Genomic DNA, 12,791 nt, shown 5'->3' with positions numbered 1-12,791 from the left:
GCTTAATACATGTTTAATACAATCAGATAGCAAAATAAAAAGGAAAAACCCTATATTCACCCAATTAAAGAAATTGCAGCTAACTGTGGATCCTTAAAGGGATATTCCACTTTCAACAGGGAGCAGTGGTAGGGCCTCTCTCCCCACACACACCCATTGTAACTTCAAACTCCATTTTAACCATGATAGATTCATTAAAAACACTCATTATTTTTTCTGGCGACTCATATTACCATCCTAATACGTGAGCAGGCCGTGTTTTTTCGATAACTTTTTTCATTTATTTTTAATAATTATTTGGGAAAATGGAAAATGTTTAATTCAATAAAATAATTATTAAAAATAAATGAAGAGAGTTATGGAAAAAACACGGTCTGCTCACGTATTAGGATGGTATTATGAGTCACCAGCCTGGAGGGCCTGGTAACATTTACATCAAATATCTAAATATTCAATCAAGCTAATTAAAAACTGTTCAGGGTATTCATAAAAGCCTGATTAGATGATAAAATTACCAAAAGTTTTTTTGAAAGTGTTATATCCCTTTAAATAAACACAAAATAGATCTTTAAAGGGGAACTACTAGGCTAGCCTCTGAGGCAAGCCTCTCAGGGGAATGTGTAAACAAACAATAATGTTAAAATACAGAAGATGTTTATTATAGCTGGGAAATCATGATGCTAAAAGTGTGAGGGAGCCCAATAAGGGCAGGTGATATCGGGTGAAGGCTTCAGGGCCTACTGGGTCCAGACAAATCTAAATAATATCATGCAAAAGTAATTTAAGTAATTAAGGTAATTAAAGTACAAAATCCAAACCATGCGATATTAATTAATGGCTATGTACAATACATGGGCAACTGGTGGCGACTTAATGGTTGGTATCAGAACACTGATAGATTATTGATTTCAGCTGTTACAATTACAAACATGCAAACATGACTGGCTTTAAAGGACAACTTTGTTTTTTTACAACAAGGGTTCATATTTTAGATTGTAATTAGAGAAAAGAAAAAGTGAATGTTAAAATGTTTTCATTTGCTTCGTTCTATGGTTTTAGAGATTCTTATTTCAGTGTTTGGGGCATGGGCGTGTTGGAGTAAATATGTCATTTTACACAGAATAAGCCCATTCCCAAGATACAACGCAAGCTTTCATGGTTGGATGTGACGTTTGGGGGCTAGAAGTGTTACTGCAAATAGCAATAAAGATACTGCTGGCTTATTGTGTCTAAAAAGACATATTTAGCCACTTGTACGCATGCCCCCATGCGTACGCATGCCCCACATTTCAGCCCGGTAAACGTGATAAAACAATAGAACGAAGCAAATGAAAACATTTTAACATTCACTTTTTCTTTTCTCTAATTACAATCTAAAATATGAACCCTTGTTGTAAAAAAACAAAGTTGTCCTTTAATTACTTCAGCCTATACTAGTAGTGTCCAATGTATTTGTATTTTAAGTTCATAAAGTCAACAGAACATAAAATAGGCCTAAATGCATTTAACATTGAATACACTTATCAGGATTCAATTCAAAAATTGTTAAAATAGCAGATCTCCAAGCTCAAAACGCATCACAGTGTGAGCGTTTTGAGCTTGTAGATCGGCTATGTAACATAGCAGAGGGTTACCATGCATGCATTTACTATCGAACATAGCCTATGTTTGATAGTAAATGCATGGTGGCCCTCTGGATTGAGAGTGAAAACATAGTGGCCCTCTCCATTATCAAAGTTGCCCATGCACCCCTGGCCTTTACACCTAAATGCCCTCAGCACTATGATGGCAGTTTGTCCCAACAGCAAACAATCTAGTACACTTGCCAGAATCTGAACCCGGACATATTGAGTACAGTAAGGTTTTATGTTAGACATGTTGAGTATGGGTCCCCAGCATGTAGAAACTGCCGGATGCTAACTTGCATTATGTTGAGCAATTTTCATAATTTGCATAATTCGATTTATTTAGCATAATCCCCCATAATAATGGATAATATGTCAAAAACTGATTGGCCGATTTGAACAATACTGGAGTGGTTTTCGGGGTTATTGAGGATGCTGAATCCATTTCTGACATTTTCTAAATTCAAAATGGCCGTTTTAAACCGGAAATGGCCATATACCAACTGGAAAATCAACAAAAAAGTATCAAAATCACCCCACTTTCAGTTGGTTTAAGGCCATTTTCGGTTTAAAACGGCCATTTTGAATTTAGAAAATGGATTCAGCATCCTCAATAACCCCCAAAACCACTCTAATATTGTTCAAATCGGCCAATCAGTTTTTGACATATTATCCATTATTATGGGGGATTATGCTAAATAAATCGAATTATGCAAATTATAAAAATTGCTCAACATATGCAAGTTAGCATCCGGCAGTTTCTACATGCTGGGGACCCATACTCAACATTTCTAACATAAAACCTTACTGTACTCAATATGTCCGGGTTCACAATGGGGCTCTATGGGCTGGCAAGTAGACTAATCTGACAAAACCTGGTCTCAAATAGAATATGGCAGTGAAAGGTAGTAGGTTAGCTTGGTTTGTTGTCCTACAATCACTTACATAAAACACCTGGTTTCCCCTCATTCATTACATTATACAAAATATAGCAAAATGAATGATGAAAATACAAAAACCTACCCAGTCAATGTATTCAAGGCTCCCTCTGGATAAACCTCATGCTTCCTCCAGGTCTGCAACAAACATTCAAATGAGGCTTCTGGCCAAAAGAGTAGGCCTCTGAAATGGCCACCCATTATGTACACCTTACCCTTAAAGGGCCAGCGCAACAGAATACAGATGCATAGGCTGTCAATCGTTTCTGCTGCAACTCTAGATTCAACATTTTTAAAACAATCTAGAGTTGCAATTTGCGTCTTTTTATGCATTTGTGCATCAATGTCTGACATTGACAATCTGTGTCTACATTAATTCCACATTGTGGTATTGATACTTTAAAAAAAATTAAATGTTTTACTTGGATGTTTGTGCTCTGTTGTCTTCTTGCTTGTTACAGTATTCTATAATATGTTTACATGTCATCATAAACATCATGAAAAGCCTGGATCAGGCAGCAGCTAGGTCCGTATCACTGATTTAACAGACCGCAGGTTGTCCATACTCCATATTACTGATTTAACAGACCACAGAGACTCTAAATGTTGGTGTCTACAGGATGTGTAGATCTACTACATATTTGAGAGACACACAGTGGACAAAGTGGTTTCAACCCATGGTCGGATTGGAACTCATTTTCAGCCCGGAAATTTGCATCAGACCAGCCCTACCGCTTGCCGATTTTAGCATTATTTATTAATATAAACAGTAACAAACACATATTTTCCCCATCTACTTTCATTTAAATGAGTGGTGGGAGTTTCAATATATGCAACTGCCCTTGTCAGGGCCTGATTAACCCTGTGTGGTGCCCCAGGGTGACCTCAAATTGAAGTTTCCCCCCCTCCTTAATCATACCGGCTGCCGGTGGCACAGCGGCCTACCAGGAATTCTCCAGAGTCTCCAGATGGCCAGTCCGAGCCTGTTTCAACCTACAGCTTTAGTTTCAGTTTTATCACAGTGTCCATATTTGGCAATGCCCATACTCATGCTGTATATGGACGCTCCCAGATGATGCCCTGTTAGGGGAACCACACTAACCGAATCCCTTTTATGACCATACATGGAGATCCCTCATGTCATCAATATTAAGCCCATATCTGGGAATGCCAATACATATTGTGTCAAACTAACCAGTGTGGCTGCCGCGAGTCACACTTGCAAATTAATTCCGTCCTTGTCCCTTGTATGCCCATATACGGAGATCCCTGATGTCATCAATATTAAGCCCATAGCTTGGAATGCCCATATATGGACATATTGTGTAAGTCTCACCTGGTCTATATTATAACATAAGACATCTATGATTTGGGGAAATACTGCACACTACATACCCCATCAGTCCCAGTCAGTACAGTACCATAGTTTGTTTAGTCAGTAACATCTCTAGTCAGTACCATAGTTTAGTCCAGTGCTTCTCAACCTGTGGGTCGGGACCCCAGGTCGAGACGCTGTTTGCTAACACCAACTGCTACACAAGGTTGCACACACTTAGCGAGCTGCAGGCACACTTAAAATTTCGTAGAAATGTTCCTATCTAGTTTTTTTTGCTCTTGAAGAAAAACATTTTAGCTGCGAAGGCAAGTTGCAGACACAGTTCAAACCTAAATAGGTAGCACTTTACAATAATGACCTGTTATAAATCATTTATAAACATTTATAAGCAGTTTGTAGATGAGTAATAAAACATGAACAAACTGTTTATTGACATTTGTAAATGTTTAACTAAACATTTATAACTGTTTTAAACATCATTTACATGTTATTAGTAAGGTATTAGTAAATAGTAAACTAATCATGAATAAACCATTTATATACATTTGTAAATGCTTACTAAATCATTTATAACCAATGCTAAAATTCACATAATGTGTAGGTAGGATTTGCATTTACAAATGTTTGTTAAGGTGACCTCCATGTGTTGTTCATGTTTAATATACGCTTTGTAGATGTTATCAAGAGCCCTAATGTAAAGTGAAGGCTATTCATTTCGACCATCAGGTTGCAAATTACTATGAAAACCTCCCCCGGCTGTCTGTCAGTCCCTCCGTCAGTCTGTCCGTCACGTCACATCACGTCACGTCACACTTTTGGCCCTACTCTTATCTCCGGCACCGTTTCCCCTATCCATGCCAAACTTGCCAAACTGCTAAACATGAACAAACATGGAGGCCACATTAACAGACAGTTGTAAATAATGAATAGTCTTCACTTTACATTAGGGCTCTTGATAACATCTACTAATGATTTATAGATATTTAAGGAATGTTTTACAAAGCATAACCATTAACAAACAAGGAGGCCACATTAACAGACAGATATAAATAACCAGTAAGGAGATAAGCAACCTCATGGTGGCGCTAGAAGAGGGGCATGTGAGAAATCATGGGTGGAGGTTGTGGTTTGGCAGCCAAGGAGTGTGTGCAAAGTTTGGCATGGATAGGGGCAACGGTGCCAGAGATAAGAGTAGGGCCAAAAGTGTGGCGTGACGTGACGTGACGTGACGTACATCCAGTGGAGGTTTGTATAGTAACTTGCGACCTCACGGTCGCAATGAATAGCCTTCACTTTACATTAGGGCTCTTGATAACATCTACAAAGCGTATATTAAACATGAACAACACATGGAGGTCACCTTAACAGACATTTGTAAATGCATTCCTACCTACACATTATGTGAATTTTAGCATTGGTTATAAATGATTTAGTAAGCATTTACAAATGTATATAAATGGTTTATTCATGATTAGTTTACTACTTACTAATACCTTACTAATAACATGTAAATGATGTTTAAAACTGTTATAAATGTTTAGTTAAACATTTACAAATGTCAATAAACAGTTTGTTCATGTTTTATTACTCATCTATAAACTGCTTATAAATGTTTATAAATGATTTATAACAGGTCATTATTGTAAAGTGCTACCATAAAGGGTATTCAAATGAAACCACACTACAATTCAAATAAGTTTTACTGTTTATTTCAACAATAACTGTCATGTTTAATAATACGCTGGGTGTTGTACATACGCTGCCATTGTGCTGTGGACTCATACGGACTCATAGCCCTCATACGATATATCAGGCCTCACAGACAGGGGCGTCACAAGGGGTAGGAAAGTGGCACTGAGTTACCAGGGCCCAAGGTGGAGGGGCCCTATAGTAACTTTAGCTATTGAAAAATAGCAGATATACAAGCTCACAGCGCGGCACTTGTAGATCTGCTATTTTTGAAAAGTCGTAAAAATGTGTGCAAATCTTTGAATATGTATTTTTTAAGCAAACATTTGTAACTAAAATTTCGGCTTCCGGGGAGGGGTCCCTGGAACTAAATATTTTGAGATGGGGGGTCTAGCTGTGGCCAAATACATATCATCTTGGGGGTCCTTCACATGAAAACATTTGAGCACCACTGACATAGAAACATAAGTTTCTTGCACACATTTTCACGATTTTTCAAAAATAGCAGATCTACAAGCTCGAAGCTGTGAGCCCAAGCTTCGAGCTTGGGCCCAGGGCCCAGAATTTGGTGTGACGCCCCTGCTCACAGAGTTGGGAAAACTGAGCTATGATCATTCACAGCCATCTACTGTATCTAGAAAGACCTGTCCATCCTAGTGTTCATTTGTGTCCTAGTGTCCATCATTTTGCTGCATCAACTTAAATCTGAGAGTATTGACTAGGAATTGAGTAATCACTTGTGATTGTATTTTGCAGGACGTTTAATAACTTAATAAGCTCATATTACTTGGCAGTATACAAATAGGGTACACAGGATATCGTGGAACTTGCACGGGACCATCTAAACTCTCTGGTGATATTTTAAAGGTTCATATCGTCGCTGTCGGGCAGAAACCTTGTATCTCCAAAGTTTCAAATGTGTACGTTTTTTCGCTAAGTAACGCCCTGCTTCACCATACAAGGCCGTCGCACAAAACTAGTGAAAACAGCAGATCTACAAACGCTTGTAGATCGTCTGATTTCACTAGTTTAGTTCATTTTTTAAATGATAAATACAAAACGAACGCTTTTGGACATACAACCCACTAAGCAATTTGGTGGTTAAAACACGTTCAAATGACGTCTTCGCCTAAACCGGACGTATAGCTAGATCCGGTCTGTGACGAGTTTAAATTTTAAAGTTTTTTCACCGGCTATACCAAGCCAAGACATTGTTTCACCGTCATTTAAACGCCGTTAGCGGCCGCTAGCGGCCGCCGAAAGTAGTGAAAATGTAGTGAAAATGATGGCAGCCAGCAGGGTTTAAAATCACTATTCCTTGGTTCTGAGAGCCGTATCCTACCTGAATCACCGCAGCTGATCGTATTTGTAATGATTTCTTACACTATTATTATTTGACACTGGGAGTCGACAGGGTTCAAACTCAGGATCCTCTGTACTTGAAACCTGCGCGCTACCGCTCGGCCACGGCAGCTTGTGATTCCATAGGTGTTCCAGCAGCTATTAGTTGTTGATATCGCCTCCCGCTGTTCGTTTTGGGTCGGTGTATTTTGTTTGACAACACAAACTAACTTTATATTGATGGATAGCTATAAAACGATTTTATTTAATCATTATCGTGTGGTGGGGGTGGGAATGTGGCCGGTCTTGTGTGTTTGTGTCTGTTGGTGTCAGAATGAATTATGTAACCCAATAGTCTGCTATAGAGAGCTTGTGGGTCATTATCTGAGTTTATTTTTTAAGTTTAGTCGACTGTCGAGCACCGAGGCATTTAGTACGGCGTTATTTAATACCCCTTTTAAAAGGACTAATAGACGTCTGACAGACGCTAATTAGCCAGGAAACTGCTCATGTGGATCCAACTACAACTACGAGGTAGAACCGGGAGATCTAATCATTTCAAACTTTACTGTTAGCATCCGATAATGAACAACTTGATAAAAATGTATTTAAAAAAAAGATGGTCTAACACACGTTAGTCCTAGACGGTAATATATCGTTAAATGGAAGCGTTCAGATGACGGCTACAACTCAACTAGACTATATAGTGAAATTGGCTCTTAAAATTACTTTAGTCCAATATTTGAAAACCAGGTGTGGATATTAAAGCTGTTTTTTTAATCAACAAGTATGGAATAATGGATTAAATGTAATCAGCTACAATCGGTCTATAGACAGACTGACGATAGACGGTTCAAATGAGGGCTAATCATAACCATTGGGCTAAATGACGGCTAGTGTTTACTGGGTATAGTAAGGCGTCAAAACATAGATTTTAAGTCCAAAATTTTCGATAGTGCCAATCTTTTGGTATGTTGTATAGCTCGTCGAGACGAACGTGTGGATGTGTGACACATTGCTGTGTGACCCCTGGAACCCTACTTTTTTTGCTAGATTTTTCAAAGTGCGATAACTCGGAAACCAATAGGTTTTAAGCGGCCGTCCTTTAGTATGTTGTATAGCTCTTCGGGACGAACTTGTGGATATGAAATGTATTCATTTTTTTTCAGATTGACTTCAAAACCCCAAAAATTACATAAGACTATAGTAAGGCGTCAAAAAATAGATTTTAAGTCAAAAATGTTCGATAGTGCCAATCTTTTGGTATGTTGTATAGCTCGTCAAGACGAACGTGTGGATGTGTGACACATTGCTGTGTGATCCCTGGAACCCTCCTTTTTCGACAAATGCTAATGCTGACAAATGCTAACAACTGCTAGATTTTTCAAAGTGCGATAACTCGGAAACCAATAGGTTTTAAGCGGCCGTCCTTTAGTATGTTGTATAGCGCTTTGAGACGAACGCGTGGATATGAAATGTATAATTTTTTTTCAGATTGACTTCAAAACCCCCAAAATTACATACGACTATAGTAAGGCGTCAAAACAAAACGACAAATGCTAATGCTGACAAATGCTAACAACTAGAAAAGTGCGATAACTCGGAAACCAATATGTTTTAAGCGGCCGTCCTTTAGTATGTTGTATAGCTCTTTGAGACGAACGCCTGGATATGAAATGTATAATTTTTTTTCAGATTGACTTCAAAACCCCCAAAATTACATAAGGCGTCAAAATATAGATTTTAAGTCCAACATTTTCGATAGTGACAATCTTTTTGTATGTTGTATAGCTCGTCGAGACGAACGTGTGGATGTGTGACACATTGCTTTGTGACCCCTGGAACCCTACTTTTTTTCGCCAAATGCTAATGTGGACAAATGCTAATGCTAACAACTGCTAGATTTTTCAATGTGCGATAACTCGGAAACCAATAGGTTTTAAGCAGCCGTCCTTTAGTATGTTGTATAGCTTTTGAGACGAACGCGTGCATATGAAATGTATACATTTTTTTCAGATTGATTTCAAAACCCCCAAAATTACATAAGACTATAGTAAGGCGTCAAAACATAGATTTTAGGTCCAAAATTTTCGATAGAGCCAATCTTTTGGTATGTTTTATAGCTCGTCGAGACGAACGTGTGGATGTGTGACACATTGCTGTGTGACCCCTGGAACCCTACTTTGTTCGACAAATGCTAATGCTGACAAAAGCTAATGCCAACAACTGCTCGATTTTTCAAAGTGCGATAACTCGGAAACAAATAGGTTTTAAGCGCCCGTCCTTTAGTATGTTGTATAGCTCTTCGAGACGAACGCGTGGATATGAAATGTATTAATTTTTTTCAGATTGACTTCAAAACCCCCAAAATTACATAAGACTATAGTAAGGCGTCAAAAAGTAGATTTTAAGTCCAACAATTTCGATAGTGCCAATCTTTTGGTATGTTGTATAGCTCGTCGAGACAAACGTTTGGATGTGTGACACATTGCTTTGTGACCCCTGGAACCCTACTTTTTTTTCGACAAATGCTAATGCTGACAAACGCTAATGCTAAAAACTGCTAGATTTTTCAAAGTGCGATAACTTTGAAACCAATAGGTTTTAAGCGGCCATCCTTTAGTATGTAGTATAGCTCTTTGAGACGAACGCGTGGATATGAAATGTATACATTTTTTTCAGATTGACTTCAAAACCCCCAAAATTACAAAAGACTATAGTAAGGCGTCAAAACATAGATTTTAAGTCCAAAATTTCCGATAGTGCCAATCTTTTGGTATGTTGTATAGCTCGTCGAGACGAACGTGTGGATGTGTGACACATTGCTGTGTGACCCCTGGACCCCTACTTTTTTTCGACAATTGCTAATGCTGACAAATGCTAATGCTAACAACTGCTAGATTTTTCAAAGTGCGATAACTCGGAAACCAATAGGTTTTAAGCGCCCGTCTTTTAGTATGTTGTATAGCTCTTCGGGACGAACGCGTGGATATGAAATGTATTCATTTTTTTTAGATTGACTTTAAAACCCCCAAAATTACTTAAGACTATAGTAAGGCGTCAAAACATATATTTTAAGTCCAAAATTTCCGATAGTGCCAGTCTTTTGGTATGTTGTATAGCTCGTCGAGACGAAAGTGTGGATGTGTGAAACATTGCTTTGTGACCCCTGGACCCCTACTTTTTTTCGACAAATGCTAATGCTGACAAATGCTAATGCTAACAACTGCTAGATTTTTCAAAGAGCGATAACTCGGAAACCAATAGGTTTTAAGCGCCCGTCCTTTAGTATGTTATATAGCTCTTCGAGACGAACGCGTGGATATGAAATGTATTCCTTTTTTTCAGATTGACTTCAAAACCCTCAAAATGACATAAGACTATAGTAAGGCGTCAAAACATAGATTTTAAGTCCAAAATTTCCGAAAGTGCCAATCTTTTGGTATGTTGTATAGCTCGTCGAGACGAACGTGTGGATGTCTGACACATTGCTTTGTGACCCATGGAACCCTACTTTTTTTCGACAAATGCTAATGCTGACAAATGCTAATGCTAACAACTGCTAGATTTTTCAAAGTGCGAAAACTCGGAAACCAATAGGTTTTAAGCGCCCGTCCTTTAGTATGTTGTATAGCTCTTCGAGACGAACGTGTGGATATGAAATATATTCATTTCTTTCAGATTGACTTCAAAACCCCCAAAATTACATAAGACTATAGTAAGGCGTCAAAACATAGATTTTAAGTCCCAAATTTCCGATAGTGCCAATCCTTTGGTATGTTGTATAGCTCGCCGAGACGAACGTGTGGATATGTGAAACATTGCTTTGTGACCCCTGGAACCCTACTTTTTTTCGACAAATGCTAATGCTGACAAATGCTAACAACTGCTCGATGTTTCAAAGTGCGATAACTTGGAAACCAATAGGTTTTAAGCGCCCGTCCTTTAGTATGTTGTATAGCTCTTCGGGACGAACACGTGGATATGAAATGTATTCATTTTTTTCAGATTGACATCAAAACCCCCAAAATTACATAAGACTATAGTAAGAGAGAAATGGCATGGATCGGGGCACCTCAGAAATATTGCAAAAATCCCACTCTGAACTTGAAATGTCCGTCCATGCATTTATCTCATCCAGGCTAGATTACTGTAACTCACTTTTTACCTGTCTCAATAAAACATCCATTGACAAATTGCAGCTGGTTTATAATGCTACTGCCAGGTTACTCACTAGGTCTAGAAAGTCATGTCACATCACTCCCATTCTAGCCTCTCTGCACTGGCTCCCGGTACACTACAGGATCCACAAGTCCTCACTTTTGCTTTTAGAGCAATTCATGGCCAAGCCCCTATCTATATCTCAGAAATTATCCATCCCAACCCTACCACTCGCTCACTCAGATCCACAGATCAGCAGACCTTGAGGTCCCTTGGACCAATTTAGTAACCAAGGGGCGACTGAGCCTTTGAGGCGATAGCTCCAAAGCTCTGGAACTACCAGGCCTACCAGGTATACCTACAGTACAATATGTTGGATTGTACCATGGATATAGAGGATTAAAAGGCAACATTGTAACCAGTGTACGATAAAACAGTTAATTTAAGTAGATTACAAACTTGCTGTGTCATCTTTTCTACTTGGACGGTTAGAATAGAAGAACAAATACATGATCAGAGGTTTGGTTTGTTTCATTCTTTAATGGCATTTAATATAAAGTATATTAAAGCATCTTCTGTTTGATGAAATGCAATGGTAAAATGTCTCATCATGCAGAATGTCAGTTGTTTTAAATATGTAAATAAATCCTGCATCGTGGCTCACCTTCATATACTTCCTTATAAGGTCAACAGCACCTCACTAATATTGGCGTGCGCCCACAGTACTTTGTTTTAACCCTAACCCTAACCCTAATGTACAAAATATGTCATAATCATGAAAGTGGGTTTGTAGATCTGTTAATAGACCAAAGTATAAAGTTCTGTAATAATCTAAATTATTTTGCTTCTGGTCTTTTCTTCAGTGCAACTGTCTAAAACCCTAGGCTACAACATCGCTGTCTGTCTGTCTGTCTGTAAACCATAGGACATAGCTGTTTGTCTGTCTGTCTGTCTGTCGGTCTGTAAACCATACGACATAGCTGTAGCCTGTCTGTCTGTCTGTCTGTCTGTCTATAGTGTTGATTTTGTCGACTAAAACTATGACGAAAAATGTTTGTCGACTGTGTTTTTTTCACTGACGAAAACTAAATAAAAACGAAATAAAAACTAAGCTGTGATGACTAAAACTAAGACTAAATATATTGACAATTTCGTCAACAAAATAAAAACTAGACTAAAACATTAGGGAGGGACTAGTGGAGAAGAGAGTCATTTTATGTTTGGTTGCTCTCAGGTGTTTGACGCGTTGTAGATCGGCTATTTTCATCACGCAAACCAAGTGTAAAATCAGCCATTGCAATGTCATCAAGGCCTGCCAAAATACATTTTAGTTGACCAAATGAACTGTAGATTTAGTCGCCTAAAATATTATGATATTTAGTCGAAAAAAAATAGACTAAAACTAAAACTTTTCAGGTGACTAAATTATGACTAAAACTAAAAGAAATTTTATTCAAAAAACTATGACTAAATACATATTTGCTGTCAAAAACAACACTGTCTGTCTGTCTCTAAACGTTGTGAGACAGGAACGGAGCAAATTTCAAACCAAACAATTCCTAGAGTTAGAAAATGTAAAAAAAAAAAAAAAAAAAAAATATATATATATATATATATATATATATATATATATTTATAAAGAAAATTAAAAAAAAAATCCTTATAGAATTCCAGCCCCTGCCCCTGCAATGTGCTGTGTGC

This window comes from Nannobrachium achirus (genome assembly GCF_963921795.1).
Source record: "Nannobrachium achirus genome assembly, chromosome: 11".
Lineage (NCBI taxonomy): Eukaryota > Metazoa > Chordata > Actinopteri > Myctophiformes > Myctophidae > Nannobrachium > Nannobrachium achirus.
The sequence above is the reverse complement of the archived record's forward strand: the minus strand, read 5'-3'. Positions refer to the sequence as shown.